The sequence below is a fragment of the Rhincodon typus genome, chromosome 1, assembly GCF_021869965.1.
Source record: "Rhincodon typus isolate 14 chromosome 1, sRhiTyp1.1, whole genome shotgun sequence".
NCBI lineage: Eukaryota > Metazoa > Chordata > Chondrichthyes > Orectolobiformes > Rhincodontidae > Rhincodon > Rhincodon typus.
Genome location: NC_063332.1, coordinates 57,379,385 through 57,391,659, shown reverse-complemented (window position 1 = coordinate 57,391,659; position 12,275 = coordinate 57,379,385).

The window sequence follows — 12,275 nt, the reverse complement described above, 5'->3', positions numbered from 1 at the left end:
CTCAACTAATCACGTTACACATTAACAATCTGAATGAAGGAACGCAAGGCATTGTTGCTAAGTTTGCAGATGATATAAAAAGATAGGTGGAGGGACAGGTAGTGTTAAGGAGGCAGAGAGACTGCAGAAGGACTTGGACAGACTAGGAGAGTGAGCAAAGAAGTGGCAGATGGCATATAATATGGGAAAGTGTAAGATTATTGACTTTGGTAGGAAAAATACAGGCACACCTTATTTTCTAATTAGTGCAGTGATAGATGTTTAATTAATGATAGATAATTGATCAACAATAACAGCATTGATCTCTGAACCAGATTCATTTCACAGGATGAGGGTGTATCTGGTGAGACCAGCATTATTGTTGACAAGGTTGGGGTCATATGTCGGCCAGACCAGGTAAAAATGACAGTTTCTTTCCCTAAAGGGCATTAGTGAAGATTTTTAATTCCAGATTCTTGTTTCATCAAATCCAAATTCTACCATCTGCAGGATTTGAACCAGGGTCCCACAGAACATTACATGGGCCTCTGGATTTACAACTTAGTGATAATACCACTAGGCCATCAACTCCCCATAGTCTGTAACAACATCTCGGTGCAGGTTGGTTTAAAAATTTAATCGGGCTATAGACTAATGCAGCCGAGCGCCAATTTCTAAATATGGGATCAAGGTTGGATGCTGGTGGATAACACATCAGAATCCCCATATGTCTGGAATGAAGAGTGCAGAGCTGGAGGGAGCCAGTAACCTGCTTGTCTCCAATTAAACTGGCTGTTAGGCTTATCAAAGACTATTTTAACAGGCTGAAGAGGAACAGAATGAAATATTCAAAGTGACAAGTGTGAACAGTTATTATACGGTTGTCAGGACCACTGCAGAGAACCATAATGTTCTCAAGTATTACTGCAAACATACCATCACTTGAGCAGAGTAGCAAGTCAGGTACGTTATTAATGCCTGCTTAGGTGATTATACTGTTTTGCTGTTAGTCCTCAGTTCTCCTGTCTGGTTCATTCTTTCAGGTGACAGCAAGGTCAGTCATAGCTGATTTCTGAGTTTGAACAATGCACTCCAGAGCTAGACTTTGCCCCCAACCATTACCTGACACATTTGCCACTGGCCTATATCATGTGTCTGATATTAAAGTGCCATTAGTGTAGAAGATGTGGCATGGCATTATGACATAGCAATGTTCTGCGCACTGAGTTCCCAACACCAGACTGAAAGCCTCACACCATGTGTAGAATGGGTTACGTCCAATAGAGTTTTGGAAATATTAGAGCTTACAGAGATTGTGCAATGTTGGTGGTGGCGTGTGACAGGTAGGTAGCTAACAAAGAAAGCAAGTTCCCCTCCAAGCCCCTCACCATCTGAACTTGAAAATACATCACCGTACTTTCATTGTCGTTGGGTCTAAATCCCAGAATTCCCGCCCTAAGCGTATTGTGTACCAACCTACAGCATGGGACTGTAGTATTTCAAGAATGCAGATCACCACCACCTTATTGAGGGCAATTAGGGACAGGCAATAAGTGTAAGCCTACCAGTTAAATCCATTCATACGTACAGTTCACATCGTTCATATTCCTTTCATTTACTAGTTACACCTCTCTTCAGCTATTGCGTTACTAAAGAGCCCCAGCCCATTTGCTGTCGTACACACAGGAAATCATCATTGTACTTTTTGGGACTAAATCATTTCCATGCATTGAGCGAAAGGATTCAGTATAGACTGGAACAGAGGTTCATCACTAATTCCAGAAATTGTTTTATTTTCACCTTCTCCTGCTAATTTTCTGGCTGCCAAAAATGTTCATTGGCAATGAAATAGTTCACAAACATGAAACACTTTACATTTCTGAAGAAATCCATGTCAATTAATTTCTAGTGTTGGTCAATGACAAATTGGCATCAGCCAGTAGATTGCTCGGCTATTTTCTTGATTGATGCTGCACAGATGTACCAGAGAAGGGGAAATAACTAGAAACAACTCCTGAAAAATTACATGTAGGGAGGAATTATTTTCAAGGAAGTAGTGAATAAAAGCTTCAGTATACTTTCTAAACACCGTTGTAACTACCATTAATAAATTTGCAGCAAAGGAGAGCATTTAACTCGTCTTATTCCTGCTATTTTTTTGCTCAGCAATCCTAAATTAATCTACCTGCTCTTCTTGCTCCCCATAGTCCCGTAGCTTGCAGTACAACAGAAATTTCAGAAATAGTACAGCAGTGAAATTGACTTAACTGCAGCAGACAGGGATCTTCATAATTGTGTGAGCAAACCATCCCACTCACTAGCACATAGGCTTATTATTTCCTATTCTCACTGCTACATGATCACAATCCTGCAATCCTTTCATTTAAATAGAACAGAGTGGGATGAAATGCAACCATTCCATCGTGATAAACCTTTTTTAAAATTTGTTCAGGTACAGGTTATCCTAAAGAACAGTACTCGCTTATTGAGAAGACTGAAAACAGAGAAAAACAGAGGTACAGCTGTTAATTTTGTTACACGACTGGACCGTTATAGGGACTTTTTTTTTGGATACCTGTGCTGTTAACTGTCATGTCTTCTGATGAGGTAATGCAGAATGCTTGGCAGGTTGAGAGTTAAAAGAGAAGACTATCTGGTATATAGGGGAATTCTGTCATTGTACTGAAAATGTGAGAGAGATTGAAAAGTTCCATCCTTCAGTGGCAAGACTTAGGTGGAATAGTTAGAACTGACAAAGAGTCACAACCGCACAACTCGCTGTCTGTTGAAAATACTGTGGTATTGATGAGATTGAAAATAGAATGCAGCATGCAAACAGAGCAATTGATCATTTTCTACACAAGTTAATTAACTGTATTGTACACAAGCTTCATTCATACTCATTTGACTAGGTGGTTATGTTTTAATCTTCACTGAAAAAAATACCTCTGACCATGACAGCTGCTTTGATGTATTCAGTTCTGATTAACCACATTTGCAACTTGATACAAAGTGACAAGATAAAGGCAGGTGAAGAAAATAGATTTGTATTTACACTTACATTTTTGTTCAATATTCAAAAGATTTATCACTTGTAACCGTGCAGATGCCTGCAGTGATTTAATACTGCATAAAAGTGGAACTTGGAACATTCCAAAACAGCTTGTTTAAAGGGCATTGTGAAGGAGAGCCTTTAATCTGACTGATGAAATAAATGGAAAGTAACTATCCTCTGTTCAACAGCTTGCCTGATAATATGAAAGAATTCCTACTTCAGCAGACACAGTTTAGAAAAGAAAGACCCCTTTCATCATGTCACCTTCTTCTTAATAGTCTGCTCATAGAAAAAACAAGTTGAATTTTCATCATGGTTCAGGGGAGTACTTGTAAAACATTCATTGAAAATTTAAGAGCAATTACGATGTCAGACAGTTAGAGAAATTGCTTTTACTGAGTGAGAGTTCTTTGACAGATGCATTGTGGGAGAATTGATTCTTGCGAGGGGATAAGTGAATTGTCATTGTGTGTCTTTGCTCATGACATCTAGCTGGATGTCATCTGCTTTGTAACAGAAGATTTGAATCAGCCAACTGTACTCATCTTAACATGAGACAGCGAATAGATTAGCCGAGGAGAGAAATAAGTCTGTACTCTGCAGGGCATCATCTGAGCATTTTAAGGTTATGCATCTGGAAAAGGTTGAGGAGAAAATAAAAATCACAGGCAGGGCTTGATGAACACATCATAAAAATCATCATGTCTGACCTGCTACGTGGAAGTCTGTCAATCCCTAAAGAAACCACATGGAAAAAAAGATCAATAGAGTACCTGCCGACTCCATTAGCCTGATGAAAGAAAGCAAAGAAGGAAAAAAAGCTGTTCCAAACCAGAAACAAGTTTATTCCAGGGATTATAAAGGATAAGAGGTGTTCTTTGGATGGGCAGGAGAAACTGTTGAAACCTCTCTAGATGGTCCAAGACTGAAGTGGATGGGCTTGTCAGGTAATCCAACTGATTTGAAGTTAGCAGTTCAGTGACCGAAGGTGACTGCAATTAGGCTCATATTAGGATAGGGCAGGTGCCGGCACTAATTGTGGGCTATTGTATGACAGAAAAGGACAAAGGCTTAAATTAAGACAGACTGGATTTCCACCAGCAAATTTTTCATACCTGCTTTATAATTTACTGTTTAGCTTTGGTAATGTATTAGCTAAATTTCTTGTTGTCTGAATCTTTCCCTTTGATGGTAAAAGTAAATGTTATTTAAGCTCAAAAACAAACTTTGGTTTTAACAGCTCTTCTGAAAGTGAATATGTACCTGTGTGGTTAAAAAACACTCAAGCTAATTTATTTTTGGAAGTTAATATTTAAAGGGAGCCAAAATTGATATTTTTTACGTATGTTCATATCAAAGATTTGCTAAAACATTTTGTGCATCATACATAAGGTAACCAGTAGGTTAAGCAATAAGCAAAAGTTAATCATATTTTGAGGTAAGTGGTTAGTTATTTGTCAGAAATTATAAGCCTGAACCATTTTTAAATTAGCCATTATTGCACAGCGCAGAGAACTGCAACTGAAAGTGAAATTCTTTCTAATGGGATATTAGCTTCTTATTTTCTTCACTGTCTGCTACATTTGTCAGTGTAAATATTACTATTTAGGACTGAGTGGAATTTTTGCAATGAAATTTCAGCTTTAACATGTACAGATAGAAGGCGAGAACTGCGAGTTGACTTAACGGATCATATAAAAGACTCAGAAACTTTACTTAGTGTTTATTGTTTTTGTACTGATTTTATTTGTCTAAGTCAACAGTAATGACAGTGTGGGGAGTGGGAATCAGAAATTGATTTGAAAAAGCTCATCAGATGATATGTGTTTTGGTAAATGAATCAATCTTTTTTTTTCCAGCCTTATTTATAAATTTGGAAGAGTTTTGCACATTCATCGTCAGCTCCACTTGGTGTCTGACATATTTAAGATTGACACAATATATATAGCAAGACCAGGCATAGAATTAGGTATAACTTCTGAAAAATTGGCTGATTTGAATGCTTCTAAAATTAATTTCCATTAATAAGATACCTTTAATTTAATCAAGTGCTACAAAATACTTTCCAGAATCAATAGAAAACAAAATATGGCACTGGGTAGATTTCAGAGAATGTTTTAAAGTTGGAAAGCAAGGTAGAGTGGTATAGAAGTTTAGGGAGCAAATCCCACAGTTTGCATGCAACGGACCTCTGTTTATTTTTGTTCATGGGCTACTTGTTTAAGTGCGCAGACACTTTAAAATTTATTGTGTGGCTGTGCATGCTCAGTAACTTAAAAGGGCTGACTTGTGCTCAGCATGTGTAAGGGCTCCTAGGTTGATGCATGACTGAGCTGCTTAGAAAGAGAATTACTGAGGGCCCAGACAGCTGAACACATGGCTTAAATACCCAAACTTGATAATCCACAAATATTTATCACTTTTTTTCAGGTTTGACTAGCATCAGACAAGTTGCAGCTCGCAACAGTGCAGTTAATTGAACAAAATATTTGGATATTTACATAAAAATATAAGTTGTTTGAAGTGCTGTCTTGGATTTACTGGTAACTATACAGTTTCCAGTACAAAGGTGACAAATAGACAGCAAGATCTTAGCTTCAATTTTCTGAATTAACAAATCTCAACTGAGATGGGCAGTAAGTGATGCTAGTATCTGACTTATTATAGTAGATTCTTTGTTTACCACCTGAGTGCAAATCTGACTTTGCAAATCAGGAGGCTTTCATAAAGGGGAAGGGGGCTAGGCCATAAAACCAAGTTTAAAAATCAAATAATAACTTGAATATCTACGCTAGTGCCTTAAGGAGATTGAAAGTTGCCATTCCCAATTGCTATCTAATGAAGATGACTGTTGATGTGGAATAAGAACAAGTTTATATTCAATTGCAATGTTGCATATAGTCCACAGCTGACTATCCATCTCACGAAGAATGAATGCCTGCATAAGACTCAATACGACATTTAACACCTGCAAAATTATATCCTGCAAGCAGCAAGTAGCTTATTTGGTAAAGCAGAGAAAAGACCTGTGTGTTTTGAATGTATAATAAACAATGTGTGAGTGTCTATGTGCATGTGAATTTCTGTGTATGTGTGAGTGCACATGCATATGTTTGTCCACATATGTGTCTACAGATGCATATGCGCATGTATAGATATGAATGGGTGCATATAGGTCTGTACAAACATGCATGGGGGATTGGCAATCCCAGGCATTTTACAAGCAAATATGATGCATATCACCCAGTGCTGGGAGTAGAGCTTACAACTACAAAAAACCAGTTAGAATTTGACATGAATGGCTCTGTTTTAGAGCTTAATTAGATCTAAATATAGTACTGGTTATTTATTTAAGTATATTTAGAATATCTAACAGTATAATTGTTTTGACTAAGTGCTGCCATTTGGAAATATTGTCTGTTCCCTGTACACAGTCAGAAGATAGTTGCAAAATCAGAAAAAGTAATATTACTTTAATTTAGCTTGAGCATCACATCAAATATAAAGTTGCATAGGCCCAGAGGACTGCACCCTCATTAAACAGAAACAGCTGGTGGTGGTTTAACTTGAGAGTCACCATGCCTCTAGTGAGGGGAGAGATTGAGAAGGCAGGGCCTTCTAGGTAACCATAGTTAGCTTGGGAAATGAGCCCACACTGTTAAGTTTCACTCTGCATTGCAAACTAGATGTCCAGCCAACTGGGCGAAGCAACCCCCACTAAATTTCCCTATATTCCTGCAACAATTTGCTTAACAGAATTAACCCAAATATATGATCAATTAGTGTCAGCAATGCTGGCAGATAAACACCAAACTTGCATTGATAACAACTTATTAGTTCAACTTCCGAAAGAAAAAAACAAAGTTAAACTGGGTTAATATTAAAATAGTGTTTTAAGTAATAGCATGTAAATGTATTAATTGTTCTTTTGCTAATTCTTTGGCTTAAGTGATCTGTTTTCTCAGTAGCACACATGTAAGGTTGAAAAGCATGTGAACAGCAAAATATTACTAAATGTTGTTAGCATCAAGCCAGTTGAAATGTATTCATTCTCAGGCCACTTGTAAAAATATCTCCATGAACTGTTTGATATTGCAATTGTTTGGTTGTATTAAATAACGCATACTTTAACCTGGATCCACACAACCTGCCATAGAGCTCTCAGTAAACTGCAGCAAAGTCAGAAGCAAAGGTCAAAACTGTACCTCTGTATATTATGTTGGGACTTTAGTTTCCTCAACATAATCTGAGTTAACATACAAATAATCAGACTAATTTAGGTGTAGTCCGTTATCCACACCCATAACAATATTCACACATTAGTAAAAACAAAGCACCATAGATACCAAAGATTAGAAATCTAACAGAAAGCACTGGAGACTCATAGCAGGTCTGTGGAGAGAGAAACAAAGTTACATTTCAAGTTCCATATGACTCTTTTTTGGAACCTGGGAAGAAGAGTCAGATAGAAACTTGAAACATTAACTCTGTTTCCTTCTCTATTGGTGCTGCCAGTCCTGTTGAGTTTGTCCAGCACTTTCTTCAAGAGTCATTTACTCTTGCTAATTTCTTTTTTTTTCCTTTGACCACTAAGGGTAATCAAGATGTTATCTATTTTATATTACCAATTTTAACCAAAAGCTATTCGCTTTACATAGCAAACAACGCAAGGATTATCACATTGCATCTCTTTCACCTTCCAAATACATATTCGATTCCAGCCTCAGGTGACTATCTGTGTGAATTTGGCACATTATCCCCATGTCTGTGTGGTGTTTCTCCAGTTTCCTCCCACAGTCCAAAGAGGTGCAGATTAGGTAGATTGGCCATGCTTAAGATTGCCCTATAGTGTCAAGGAATATGTGAGCTAGGTGATTAACCATGAGAAATGCAGGGTTATGGGATAGGGTGGGGTCTGGGTCTGGGTCTGGGTCTGGGTGGGACGCTGTTTGGAGGGTCAGTGCAGACACAATAGGCTGAATTGCCTCTTCTGCACTGCAGAGATTCTAAGATTCTAGGGGTAGACAACATTTAATAAGGAATACTATATCCTGGATAATCGAGGTGGTCATTCCTTGCACTTAAATAGCTCCAGTGTTACTTTCCACTTGTCAGCCAGAGCCTGGATATTGTCCAGGTCTTCCTACATCATAACATGGGCTGCTTTAGCATCTGAAGAGTCATGAATGGCTGGTTGTGCAGTCATCAATGAACATCTCCACTTCACACCTATGATGGAGAGAAAGTCATTGATAAAGCAGCTGAAGATAGTTGGGCCTAGGACACAAGCCCGAGGAAATTAAGGGGCCTTGTGGCACAGTGATAGTGCCCCTACCCCTGAACCAGGTGGCCTGGGTCCAAATCCCACTTAATCTAGAAGTGTGTATTAATATCTCTGAACAGGTTGATAAGGAAATATCTACCCTGGGGAACTCCTACATTGATGTCCTGAGCTAGTTAACCTCAAATAACCACACATTTTCGTCTGCGCCAGGCATAACACTAAGCATGGAGAGATTTCCCCTGCTTCCCATTGATTCCAGTGTAACCTGGGATTCTTGATCCCACATTTGGTCAAGTGTGGCCTTACAGCAAGGACGGTCACTCTTAGCCTCTGAAGTTTATCTCTATTGTCCATGTTTGTACCTAGGCTGTAATGACATTCGGAGCTGATGGTTAATAGTAGACTCATGTGCTGGTAACTGGCCAGAAACAAAAACACTAAGTTCTGAAGAAGGGTCGTTGGACCCAAAATGTTAACTCTGCTTTCTCTCCACAGAAGCTGCCAGACCTGCTGAGCTTCTCTAACATCTTCTGCTTTTGTTTCTGATTTTCAGCATCTGCAATTCTTTGTTTTTTTTTGTAACTGGCCATGTTAGATTTGTTTTGCTTTGTTTGTTGGCCAGTTTCCACATTACCGAATAGAAGCCAGTATTGTAACTGCACTGGAACAGTTTGGCAAGAGGCTAAGCAAGTTCTGGAGGATAGGTTTGCAGTACTACTATTAGAAGTTTGTTAAGCAAAGGAATAGAGAAAATGCAGAAGAATGGCACTAAATCATGAATCTTATTTGGAGAGGCAGTGCAAAAACAGTGCACCGAAAACACTTCTGTCATTCTGTGTTTCTATGAGAAGACAGATGTGTGATGTTGATTGTAGCAAAAGCCTCTAACTGCTCGACTTCATTCATATAATGTATCACATTCACAATGTAGAAAAGCTCTTCACCTTCTATATTTCACACTGAAACTTTATGCTAGTTCAGGCATGCTGCAGAACTCATGTACTTGTGTGCACTTATGCAGGTCTCTGGTGCACTTCCTCATGTTAGTGCCAACATCTCCATGAAAAGTTTTGTTTTCCATGCAATACAAGTGGATATACCATTCAAGTGCATAAAGGTAATAGAATAGAGTGAAGAATACAGTATGAAGGCTGCAGAGAAGGTGCACAGAGAGCAAGGTCGCCATTGAATTTGAAATTTGACAGGTACATTCAGAAGCCTAATATCAGTGGGGAAGAAGCTGTACTTGAATCTGATGGTACATGTGTTTAAGCTTTTGTATATTCTGTCTGATGGAAGAGGTTCCTTGCAGGGGGAAGCCCAATGCCCTTTTGCTCAGTGACTTACAAAAGTTCTGGAACACAGTCAGCTTCATGGTACTGTATTTCTTGTGCTATTGCTGAGTAATACAGATTAAGTAGTGTAGATTCGGTTAATTAAGAATCCCACACAGATTTATTTAGCAGCTCAATCTGCAACTTCTAGTTACAGATAACTATGTATGTATCTAGCCTCTAATGTTCTGCTGTCGAACTCAACATGGCAACTGGTCAATTGGTCATGTCATTTCTTCCTCGCCTATGGCTTATTAGCGTATCCAGCTCTTAAAGCAACACAGCTTTTAAAGCAACAGTGAAAGTAATTTTTTTTCATTTCCTTTACCAAAGCTACATACTATTTTGAACACATCAATTAAACCTCCTCCTAACTTTTCCTGTTCTAGTGAAACGAATCTGAATTTCATGAGTCTCTTCTTGTTAGCGAAATTGTTTGGAATTGCTAAGGTTTTATTTTTAATGAATGCTTTCTTTGTACTTTCTCTTCACCTGGTTTGTTACAGTCTGAAATGTATTGTCCATGGAGACAAAAAAAAAAGCAGAATCAAGAATATCTTTCAAAAGGGAACTTGAAGAAGAAACATTTGCATGGCTGTAGGGAAGGGGCAGTTGACTACAACTAATTAGACAGCTCTGTCAAAGTGAGTGTTGGGTGCATGGCCTCCTCTGTGGTGCTTCACTTTACAATTCTATGATTCTGTGGTTTTAACATGTATTCTCTGCTAATATTTTTAGATGGAGCATGTGGATTATTGTTGTAATAACAGTAAAACATGATACATTAATTTTATTACGTCAACATTATCAATATATTACACATTTCAAAATGCCCCCCTTTAATTAATTCCCTTGAAAAGGCCCAGGACCCAATTGAAAATACTTCAGAATTTATTTCTGCTCAATTGTATAATCTTCAAGAGTTGCAGTTGGCATTAAATGATTATACTGAACAAAAGTTTAACAGTTTGGGTATGCCATAACAAACTGGGGAAACCTGGGATCTGGTTACAATAAAATACATGCACAAATAGAAGAGCTGAATGTCATGTAAATGGGAAAAAAACGCAGAAAGCTACAGCACCATGGGATTTGGGTGTCACAGTGTATGAATCGCAAAAAGCTCACATTCAAGTTTAGTGGGTAATGGGGTAGCCAAATGGAATGTTGGTCATTATTTCCAAGGGAATGGAGAAAGTAGGAAGGTTTTGGTAAAACTCTTGCAGGCTCAAGTCAGACCAAAGCTGGAATACAGTGAACAGTGGTGACCCCCTTATCTAAGGAAAGATAGATTAGCATTGGAGACAGTCTAGAGTAGATTCACTAGGTTGCTCCGAGATATGGAGTTGATTGATTGAGTTGATTCATTTATTGTTGTCACATGTACTGAGATACAGTGAAAAGTGCTGTTTTGCATGTATACATACAGATCATAACATACAAAGTGCACCAGGGTTGTAGAACAGAGAGCAGAATACAGTGTTATAGCTGCAGAGAAGGTACAGAGAGAGAGAGAGATCAGAATTAACATTTGAGAAGTCTGTTCAAAAGTCTGATAACAGCAGGGAAGAAGCTGTTCTGGAACCTGTTCTTATGTGGATTCAAACATTTATATCTTCTATCCAACGAAAGAGGATGGAAGACAATATAACTGGGGTGGGAAAGGTCTTTGATTCAGTTGGTTGCTTTCCCATGGCAGCGGGAAGTATTGATGGATTCAATGGATGAAAGGTTGGTTTACATGATGATTTGGGCTGTGTTCATGACTCTCTGTAGTTTCTTGTGATCTAGGGAAGGGTAGTTGCCATACCACATTGTGAAGCATCCTGATAGGATGCTTTCTGTAGTGCATCTATAAAAATTAGTAAGAGCTCTTGTGGACATACCAAAATTCCCTAGCGTCCTGAGGAAGTAGAGATGTTGTTTTGCTTTCTTGACTGTTGCTTCAATGTGGGTAGACCGGGAGAGATTTTTGGTGATCATCATTCCCTGGAACTTGACGGTCTCAACCATCTCCATCCCCACACCGTTGATGCACACAGGGGTCTGCTTCCTGAAGTCAATGACCAGCTCCTTTATTTTGCTAGTGTTGGTGGAGATATTGTTTTCGTTACAACATACCGCTAAGCACTCAATCTCTTTCCTGTATTCTGTCTCATGTTTGAGATCAAACTTACAATGGTGGTATCATAGTAAACTAGTTATTAGAGTTGGGGCAGAATTTGGCCACACAATCGTGAATGTAAAAGGAGTATAGTAAGGGGCTGAATATGCAGCCTTGTGGAGCTCTCGTGTTGAGGATTACAGTGGTGAAGGTGTTGTCGCCTATTCTTACTGATTGCAGTCTATGGGTCAGGATCCAGTTACTGAGGGGGGAGCCAAGACTGAGGTTTCGGAGTTTAGAGATGTGTTTGTTTCAAAAGATGGAATTTTCTTGTGAGGAGAGGTTAGTAAGTTGTACCCCTAGGAGTTTAGGAGAATGAGCGCAGATCTTTTTTGTAACGTAGAATATTCTTAGGAGGTTGACAGGATAGATGAAGAGAGATTCCTGTCATGAGAGAGTGCAGTACTGGAGGACATAATCTCAGAGTAATGTATCACCTATTTCAGACAGAGATGTGAA